The sequence below is a fragment of the Cupressus sempervirens genome, chromosome 1, assembly GCF_028749045.1.
Source record: "Cupressus sempervirens isolate cs-2001-9-10 chromosome 1, ASM2874904v1, whole genome shotgun sequence".
Classification (NCBI taxonomy): domain Eukaryota; kingdom Viridiplantae; phylum Streptophyta; class Pinopsida; order Cupressales; family Cupressaceae; genus Cupressus; species Cupressus sempervirens.
In genome coordinates this window covers 417172566-417183715 of record NC_143118.1, presented here as the reverse complement: position 1 = coordinate 417183715, position 11150 = coordinate 417172566, and positions in this window count along the sequence as shown.

Below are 11150 nucleotides of genomic sequence, written 5' to 3'. Positions count from 1 at the left end.
TCTGATTTTTCATGATATTTCCAACCTCTAATCAGATCTTTAAAATCAAACAACTGCTATCACAAAGATCCACCAAATTCCTTAAGAAACCCCAAATCGGGTATGTTGAAAATAGTGCTAAAAGCTTCACAACTTCACAAATTATTAATGAATCTGAAAATGGAAATTTTTACAGAACTTTCAGCAGCATAACAGCCTACAAATTGATATTTCCAGATCCGTATAGCCTTTACACAACAGCTCGAAAATGTAGGACCAAAACTATGCTCATCGGGCTCCCGAAATAGCACAAAATATGCTCGGAAACACCACAAGAACACTAATAATCTATATCAAAAGTTTAATCACGTCCCAATATATATATTCAGCTCTATTTTAACAGCTTAAAGTATAAAATACAGCAGCAACCAAAACTGATATGAAATACTCAACCAGAAACACCAAACTCTTACAAAAATACACCCGGAAACTCACAAATCTGCACTGTTCAGCACAAAGGCAAACTCTGTATGAGCATGCACATGGAATGGCTTCAAACTCCCATCCTTATCCTTCCTGGAAACCTGCAAACTCCCGTTCTTGGGTCTCCCTGGAAACCTGCAAACTCCCGTTCTTGGGTCTCCTTCTCCACAGGTTTGGCAGCCTCTGAAGAATAACAAAGAATGAGTGAAAATCAAGTCTGGAATCCCCCCAAAATGCCTCCAAACCTCTTTAAAAAAGGCATAACTGTAACTCACGTCCAAGAGAGGTTAATGAAACATATTTTAATAATAATTATCATTTATTAGTCCAACGGTTTCCAAAGATTAACTCCCTTTTTCCGAAACTTCACTTTCTTGGGCCTGCCTGTCTTAGCAAAGATTATTATTTTTTAATTATTTGAAAAGGGGACATGACAAGTCCTCCCCTCCCAAACATTTCTTGTCCTCAAGCAATGGCTGAACAATAAACCAATCAATCCTCCTGGATCCCAAATGTAGTCATGAACTATACTACTACCAATTAACACAGACTCCTGCAAGATCCTCTGCAATATGACCAAGAGGAATCCATAATCAAACTGGCAATTATAGCTCAACCAAACTCCAAAATCACCATTACCACAGTCAAAAACCCATGAGACACAAACTCTTAGAATATCAAAACCCAAGTAAAGTGGACTACCAACAAAGTAAATACCATCAATGCATTCCACTGGCCTATATGGAATGTACAATCCAACTCTGCAACAATGGTGAATGCTCTCAAATGAAACTATACCAAGTATGGAGAATCCACACACTATACAACTCCTGCAGTCAACACAACTCTGTAGATCATTGGCCACTGTCTCATAACCATAACTCCCATGCACCCCTGATGGTGAAAAGCCATCACAAGATAAACAACAAGAAATGGAACCCAAACCAAATTTTCCTGCCATCAACTCCTCAGCATAAGGATCAATTGTTAACTGATGTACATACCTTGCAATATAATGTTGATTAAAAAAACCAACCTCAGTCAACAACTCACCATGAACAAGTGATACAACCCACTGTGACTGATCACTAGCTAAGTCAGGAGATGTCATAGCCAAAGGAGTAGAATCAATAACAACACTTGCTGAAGCATCACTCCAAAACTCCTGCTCTAAGTCATGTATTATCAAGCTATCAACTACAAAACCTGTCGCCATGTCGTGCCCATCACAACTCTCATCTCGAGGCATCAAACTATTCCATAATTGATGATAAGCACTAGGAACCAAAGTACATCTCTGTATCATAATCTCATCAACATGGTCATCAAAGGTAAATTGATGAGCGTACCTCACAGTGTAATGCCGATAGAATGCGCCAATCTCAGTCAGTGGCTCAGACTGTAATCCAGATGAAACTAACTGCAATTGATCATCAACCATGTTGGAACTGACTACTACCTCCAAAGATATCACCAAGGGAGTAGTATTACTATCAGGAACCATGCCAACTGTCGACTCACCAACATCACACATGACCTTTGATACATCTCTAGTCTCTGTGCCTTCAGTACTAGAGGCCACCACCCTGTCAGGCATACAATAATCTGCTACAATACCCAACTCAACTAAACCTGACTCTAGTGGGAATGAACCTGATATGCCAATGTTAGTATCAAGGATGGATGCATCCCCATCTCCATTGTCTCTGACAATCTCAGTCATGGACATCCTCGAATCACCAAACACCATAGCTTGTGACTGTATAGAATCAGATAAAGACTGTAGTCGCTCTAACTCCATGGTCACCTTAGCCAAATGAAACTGTGACTCCTTGAAAGCCAACTGTGTACTCTCAAGAATCTCAAAAGTCACCTCAAGCTGCTCAGTAAGCTCACTCACCTCATCTTCCTTGGCCAACAATGCATCATATGTTGTACTACCCCACTCCATAAGATAATCTCTATCAGCTACCAACTGCATATAATTCTGTCTCAAAATCTGAATAGCCTCCCATAAAGAGTGGATCTCTGTCAAGGAAAGATAACTTCCTTCCTGCTCATCACTAGTAGGAGAACCCCATCCATAAACTGCTAATAATTGACGAGCAGCATCAAAATGTTGGCAAGTGATAGCAATGTCTCGGTCACTAACTCTCAACTGATTAGACACATGATGGCATTGGCTTGACTGTCTCCTACAAACCTCCTTTGATGCACTGTCTAAAGGAGTATCCTCAAAGTTACTAGTCTCTAGAGTATTACCATCCATGTCCTGTGAATCAACTCTAAAGCTCATATCAACATACAGAGTATCAAAATTTGTAGCATTGCTGTCCAACTCCTCTGTACCCAAAGAAACTAAGTCTTCAAAATTGCCCACTACATCCTCCTGGATGTCATCGATGCCAATATGATCCTGGGACTCATCTGTACACACTGCCAAATATGAAAGATCATCAACACATTCCAGCAAGTATGGTCGACTGGATATATGAACAAAGCCCAACACCGGTGTATAAAAACTAATACCAACATCAGACAAGATACTGGCACAAGAAAAGACAACACCGTGTAATCTGCTAATCAAATCCATGATAGCACCCAAACAAACACTGCGACCAAAAAGTGTTAAAGATCTCCAGTCAACTGAATCCCAAACACCAATATAACAATCTCGTGTCCATATCCGTAAACTAGAATCAACTGGTAACTCAAGCAAACTCCTCACCTGAGTAATATGACCAATACCAACTAACTCCACATACCTGTCATGATAAGGTAATGAAGTCACAATACTATCTTCACTCACCTTCAGCTGGCGGGATAAATCATGTGAAGTACTACCTGCCTCAACCTCATGTGATGAAGCATCTAACTGCGCCTGGTACTCTTTCTCAGCAAATTCATGAATGCTCAATGTCTGCTCATCTCTACTAGGTATCTCACCATCCTGCACAACAACATCCTCATAATCATCATCTGAACCCACTACACTGTAGTCACTGCCTGTTGTAACTATACCATCCTGAATACCTGTGGCATCACCCTTTGACAACCTGTAAACAATTGTCTCAATTTGAGTATCAAGTTGACTGTTACTATCAATCTGTGTAATATCCTTTCCCACCACCTCCTGTGGCAAAGTAGAATCTGAGACCACTACCTGGCTATCAGCTAGTTTCTCAAACTCCTCATGCAAGTTCTTGGGAATTGTGTCATCTGTCCTGTGAGAAAATCTGCCAAATAGAAATCCAGTCAACTTATCCACCTTAGCTGGGTCAGATAACATGTCATTTATACGGTGGTGCTCAACCAACTGTTTAGACATGTCATGGCTTATTTTCATAAGTTTATCTCGAATGTCTAAATAACCATCCTTTCTACTATTTTGACTCTGGCTATCAATTGTCCAAGATCATTCCCTCTGAGACTCTGTACTATACCTGTCCATTCTGGATAAAGTAGAGTGTAACCCCAATAGGATATAACTTCTTCAAGCACCAAGAACTAACATGCAAATGATTAGAAGTAGCATGCAACCATAGATTTGGACATGCAACTGATTAGAAGCAACATGCAACCACCAAATTATGACATGCAAGATCTGGGTAGTTGTCAAAACTGACATGCAAACTTCTACAACCGCCAAATTCACCAAGAACTAACATGAAAATGATTAGGAGTAGCATGCAACCATAAATTTTTACATGCAGCTGATTAGAAGCAACATGCAATCATAAATTATGACATGCAAGATTTGGGTAGTTCTCAAAACTGAAATGCAATATCTGGGTAGTTGTCAAAACTGACCTGCAACTTCTACAAACCCTCAGGCTGGCAAGATCATGGCTCTGATACCACTGAAATGTCCCTTTTCTGATTTTTCATGATATTTCCAACCTCTAATCAGATCTTTAAAATCAAACAACTGCTATCACAAAGATCCACCAAATTCCTTAAGAAACCCCAAATCGGGTATGTTGAAAATAGTGCTAAAAGCTTCACAACTTCACAAATTATTAATGAATCTGAAAATGGAAATTTTTACAGAACTTTCAGCAGAATAAAAGCCTACAAATTGATATTTCCAGATCCGTATAGCCTTTACACAACAGCTCGAAAATGTAGGACCAAAACTATGCTCATCGGGCTCCCGAAATAGCACAAAATATGCTCGGAAACACCACAAGAACACTAATAATCTATATCAGAAGTTTAATCACGTCCCAATATATATATTCAGCTCTATTTTAACAGCTTAAAGTATAAAATACAGCAGCAACCAAAACTGATATGAAATACTCAACCGGAAACACCAAACTCTTACAAAAATACACCCGGAAACTCACAAATCTGCACTGTTCAGCACAAAGGCAAACTCTGTATGAGCATGCACATGGAATGGCTTCAAACTCCCGTCCTTAGCCTTCCTGGAAACCTGCAAACTCCCGTTCTTGGGTCTCCCTGGAAACCTGCAAACTCCCGTTCTTGGGTCTCCTTCTCCACAGGTTTGGCAGCCTCTGAAGAATAACAAAGAATGAGTGAAAATCAAGTCTGGAATCCCCCCAAAATGCCTCCAAACCTCTTTAAAAAAGGCATAACTGTAACTCACGTCCAAGAGAGGTTAATGAAACATATTTTAATAATAATTATCATTTATTAGTCCAACGGTTTCCAAAGATTAACTCCCTTTTTCCGAAACTTCACTTTCTTGGGCCTGCCTGTCTTAGCAAAGATTATTATTTTTTAATTATTTGAAAAGGGGACATGACAATCTATGCCAAAAAAGAGGTGTCGAGAAACATCGCAGAGAGTCCAAAACTATCATAAATCCAATTTTGAAGTTAAACTCTGTAGTAAATTTTTTTCCCTACACAAGATAGAAGATTGTGGAAAATATAAATGACAATAGAAAGGTCGTAAGAAGAAATCAACTTCTACCAATTTGGAGTAGAGAAATTCTTCCCACCATGCCACTGACTTGCCATTCCAACATCGTTCATCATCATTTTTCACCCTAGGTGATTTGAAGGAGTAGATTAGCATTTTTCACCTCATGAAATATGCCCTACCTAATTTGGGTAAGTCAATTCTACATCCCATAAATTTTGTTAGGGTAGATTCCTTTGTCACCCCTCCCTGATCTGGCATCATACCTCGTGATGGTTCTGAATGCCACAACTCATATATTCATCTCCATCGCCATACTAAGACTCTAGTTCAGAGGACTCCCACAAATACATAGGGTATTTTTAATCCTCAGGATTCTTCCAATGATATTACCCCTCCCATTTCCATTTTGTAGGAAGATATTGAAGATGCTTGGAATAAATGCAAAATATGTGGAATCTATGTAATTTGGTGCGGACCTAAGGAAGATTTGATATTTCTTTCCAACTGGTTAGATGAAAATTGGGGATCTCAAGTAAGCATATCCTATTTTTCATATTATGTTCTTTATTTATAGTGTAACAATATAGGTGTCAACAAAAAATTTATTAACGTATCTGATTGCTTCTTTAATAGGTGTACTATCAAGTTTATTTATTGGCAACCTAACCTTAAGTTAGATAGTTTAGATTTCTTGTGTCCTATATGGTTCAATATTCTATCTATGCTGCAAGAGCTGAATCACATAGAGATTCTTAAATCTCTAGGCTTTGGCTTGGGAGAGATCCTAGGTATAGACTCATCATTTCAGTATGATAAAAATGTCAAACTACTTATGAAGAAAAAATATAATCAAGTGATTCCAGGGGTGAGGAAAGTTAAAACCAAAAGAGCAAAACAATCTTTGAAACAATGCCACTGACCTGAAACTTTTAGGATTTATTTCCAATGTTCAAAGAGCAGAGAATGAATGTGAGGGCTCAATTGTGTAGTTTGGATCCTTCCAATATGGAGTATGAACATAGCAAGGCACAAATAGATCCATAGAATGGAGGAGAGTTTTTTATTGAAAGCATTTCAGAATCCAAAAAGAAACTCAAATCAGTCATCATGGGTGAAAAAAGCTTGAAGTCATATTTCCCAAGTGGCAGGGATAGTGCTGGTAAAAGGAAAAAGAAACATAATCATAAAACTACCAAGCTTTTCATAGAACAAGGGGTATTATTTGACAAGGTTATTAGAACTAAAAAGGAAAAGAAACATAAGCAAGTATATGTCAATAACATCAAAGGACAAGAAATACTTTGAAATGATAACAATGAAATACTGACTAATGGAGAGCTAGATGTGCAGGGCCAGGATTATTTAGACAGGAATGTAAGGGTTCAGGACTCTATAGACACTAGAAAAAGTAAACATCAAGTTGTAAATGATCTGGCCAACAAAGTCTCCAATAATATGCAAAATATCTCTTCTAACATTTTCAAGATAGATAGGTCATTGTACTTCAGTCAGCAGTTCGAGGATGCTAAGGTTTCCAAATATGTCTATATTGTGGACAAAGAAAATCTTCTATTTGTTGAAGCAAAATCAGGCTTAAAGGGGCCTTATGCATCTCAAAAGGAATCACCTACAATAAAGAAAGATCAGATGATGGAACCCCTAGAAATTACACCATGGAAAGAAGGTTCTTCTAACTCTTCCAAGTTCTGACAGATTCCATCAAATATCAAAGGTTCTCCATTTGCTCCAGCTGTGTATCCTAATAAAGATGACACTTATAAAGTAGAGAGCTCATTAACAAGAGAGTTACATAACTTTTTAAACAAATATGGTAAGATAGAGGAAGACTTACATGAATTAAATGCAAGAAATGAAGATCTTGATCAGCTAGCAAATGTGTTAGTTTAGGTATTCTATTTGGAAGACATTGATAATAGTTCAAAGGCTTAGAAGGCAACATTAATTCAAAGAATCATCAAATTAGGGGGTGACAACTATACTTGCAAAGGTCTTAGAAGGGATATGATGTGTATTGAGGTAGAGAAAAATGCTAAGAGTCAGATTCAGGATATAGGCTCGACCCCTAAAGATACTTATCAAGGGAATAATTTGAAAAATATGATAGGTAAGGATTTTGATATGGATTCTCAACCTTGTATAATCAACCAGATCATTAATAAATTAGAACATGAAGACTTAGAGGGGTTAGATGACAATGAGAAGATAAGAAATCTAAGTATAGAAAGAGTATCAATGGAGTTGGGCATCCAGAAGAATGAAGTAGGTCTGAGTTCTCTCAACTTTGGCAAAGCAAAGGGTAAAAGAGGCAGAAGATCACTTAAATATCTGAGGGAAGTTGAAGGTCTTAGCAGAGAACAATAGAAGATTGATCAACTACTAAGCATTGGGAAGGGGAAGAGCCTTCCCAAATAGGTATGAAGATAACTATGTCGAATGCTAGGGGTTTAAATGCACCTAGCAAGAAAAAGTTAGTAAAGCAATTCCTTAAAACTTTTGATTCTAAAATTATAATAGTTAAAGAAACTAAATTAAGCAAGGATGAAGATATAAAATTAGATAAATTTTTAGGTATTTGAAATTCTATTTTTCAACAATCTATAGGTTCTTCTGAGGGTCTAGGAATTTTTTGAAACACTAGGAAGGTTTCTCTAAATTGTTTTCATTGTAGTTCTAACTGGGTTAGTACTAGTGTTAAAAGTCTCGATTCTAACTTGCAATTTATTCTCATTAATGTTTATGGCCCCATTAGTTTCTTCGATGAGAAAAAGGTTTGGGATAAAATCAGTCTTTTTATCTCTAATTTCCAAAATAATTTCTTTTTGATAGGAGGAGATTTCAATACTATTGTAGATGATAATGAAAAAATAGGTGGTATTCATCACCTTATGCAATCATCTATGTTCTTTAAATCTTGGATAGAAAAACATGATATGATTGATGTTCCTATTAATAATGGGATTTTTACTTGGAATAATAGGAGGAAAGACTCTGTATATATTGCAAAAAAATTGGACAAGTTTTTTTATCACAAGTGACTTAGGTGAAAATAATGTGAACTATCAATCCTCTATTTTTCCTTTCGCTGGTTTTAACCATTTCACAATTCATCTTGAGCTCTTAGTACCTTCTAAGCCTATTAGAAACCCTTTTAAATGTGAAAAAATGTGGTTCGTAGACCTTGGTTTTATTGAAAATATTAGAAATTGATGGGTGCAAGATTTTCTTGAAGGATGTAAGATGTTTGCATTTGTGTCCAAACTAAAATTGTTAAAAGAACATATCTCAAGATGGAACAAAGAACATTTTAATAATATTTTCAAAGAAAATTTGAAATAGAAAATCAATTAAGAAACCTTAATCTTGAAATTATCAAAAATGGAATGAATAGAGAAAGGTATTTGCTAGAAAAAGATCTTTTGGCTAAATAAGAAACTATTCTATCTAAGGAATAAATTTTTTGGTGCCAGAAATCTAGGGAGAAATGGCCAGATGAAGGGGACCAAAACACCAAATTCTTTCACAGTTCTACATTACTTAATAGATCTAAAAATAAGATTACCAACATTAAGAACCATCTAGGTGCTCAGGTTGAGAATCCTAGTGAAATTGCTGAAACCTTTGTAACTCACTTTAAAGATATTCTAAGTAACATCAAGGGATCAAATAAAGAAGCATAAGATAAGTTTCTTAAAGTTATCCCTAAATTAATTTCACTTGAAGATAATAAGTTTTTAAATAAGCCTATTACCCTGGAAGAGGTTAAGTTGGTTGTTTTCAACATGAACCTTGATAAATCTCTTGGACTTGACAATTTTTAGGCCTTCTTCTTTCAAAAATGTTGGGACATTATTGGGATTGATTAATGGAAGGCTATTGAAGCTTAAATAAATGGAGGAGCTTTGTTAGCTGAAATTAATTTTAGCTTCCTAACATTGATCCCCAAAAAAATTGATCTAGAATATGTTGGGGATTTTAGGCCCATCGCCTTATGCAACACAATTTATAAAAAAATTTCCAAGATCATGGCAAATAGGTTAAAAGGTTTTCTACCAAAGTTGATCTTAGAGGAACAAACTAGCTTTGTTCCTAGAAGATCTATTCTTGATGGTATCATTATCATTCAAGAAACAATACACTTAGCCAGCAAAAGTAAAGATTCATGTATGTTTATGAAATTAGACATCCAAAAACTAGAGATTTCTTTGTAAGGTTGTCAAAGCATTTGGATTTTCACATCAATGGATTAATCTCATTTTTAAATTTATTTCTATGCCTAAAATCTCCATATTGATCAATGGAATGCCTAAAGGCTTTTTTTAAATCTCTAGGGGTATATGACAAGGTGACCCCTTATCACCCTTGCTCTTCATCATTATGGATGAAACCTTTGGGAGAGCTCTATCAAACACCTATCAGAAACAGACTATCTTTGGGATTTTGGTTGCTAGAAATTTACCTAATATCATGCATCAGCAATATGTAGAAGATACAATTCTTCATGGTAAGAGCACTGTCTTTGAAGCCTTGAGCTTTAAATCAATCATTAATTCATACATGATGCCCTCCAAGAAAAAGGTAAATGAGGCTAAATCTGATATTTTCTTTATAAACACAAAAAAACAAACAAAGGATAAGATCTGCAAGTTCATGGGGTACAAAAAGGATAGTTTCCATATAAATACTTGGAAATTGATTTGGGGAAGGGCTCCAAATCTTGCAAGGCTTTGCACAACACATTGGAAAAATTAGACAGAAGGATTAGGGGTTGGAAAGATAAATGGCTCTCAAAAGTAGGAAAGGTAACTAAAATTAGTTCTATCCTATCAGCCATTCCTATTTACCCCCTTTCCTGTCTTCCCCTCCCCAAGTGCCATCGTCTCAAATTTGAAGCTATGCTTAGGATTTTTTTATGGAAGGATTGGGAAGATGACAAAAAATTAGCACTCATCAAATGGGAAAATATCTACAAACCTAAGGAATTGGGAGGTCTTGGTATCAAGAATCTTGAATGGAAAAACAAAATCTTAGGAGCAAAATTGATATGACATCTGTATAATGAAAGAAATAAAAAATGGGCCAAGATTCTATACAACAAATATCTCAATGCTGAGGATCCTATTTCAATCTTCAAAATGTCCAACCCTCCCAAGGGTTCCAAAAGTTGGAACTTTATGCTGAATTTTCGTAAGCTCATTCACAAGTTTCTTACCTAGGACGTTGGTACTAGAGAGGAGGTCTTGTTTTGGGACGATTCTTACAATGGCCACCCTCCTATAGTCTCCAATGCATTCCCAAATAATTTAAAAAATTTGTTAACGTCTATATGGGGGAAAAAATTTATTAACTATAGAACCAAAACTTCCTTGAATGGAATTGATTATTGGGTCTGGAGATCAATGAAGGCTTGAGTGATAATCTAGAGGAAGTTGTAGCCTTTAATAAGATTCAAGCTGATAGGCCTATCAAGTAGGCAAAGAAGAAAGATAACCTTATTTGGGTGGTAGCTAATGATGGCAAATATAGAGTTAAAGATAGTTACAAATCTTTATTACATTCCCAAAGATAGGAGAGGGTTGATATCCCACTCAAGCTCTGTTGGGATATGGCTTGTGTTCCTAAGGTTGGCTTCTTCCTTTGGTTAGCATTTCAAAATAGGATCATGATAGGTGATAGGCTTGAAAAATTTAGGATTTGCGGTCCCTCTAGATGTATCCAATGAAAAAAAAATTCTAAAGACATGGACAACTTATTATATAATTTTCCTCTCTCAGAAA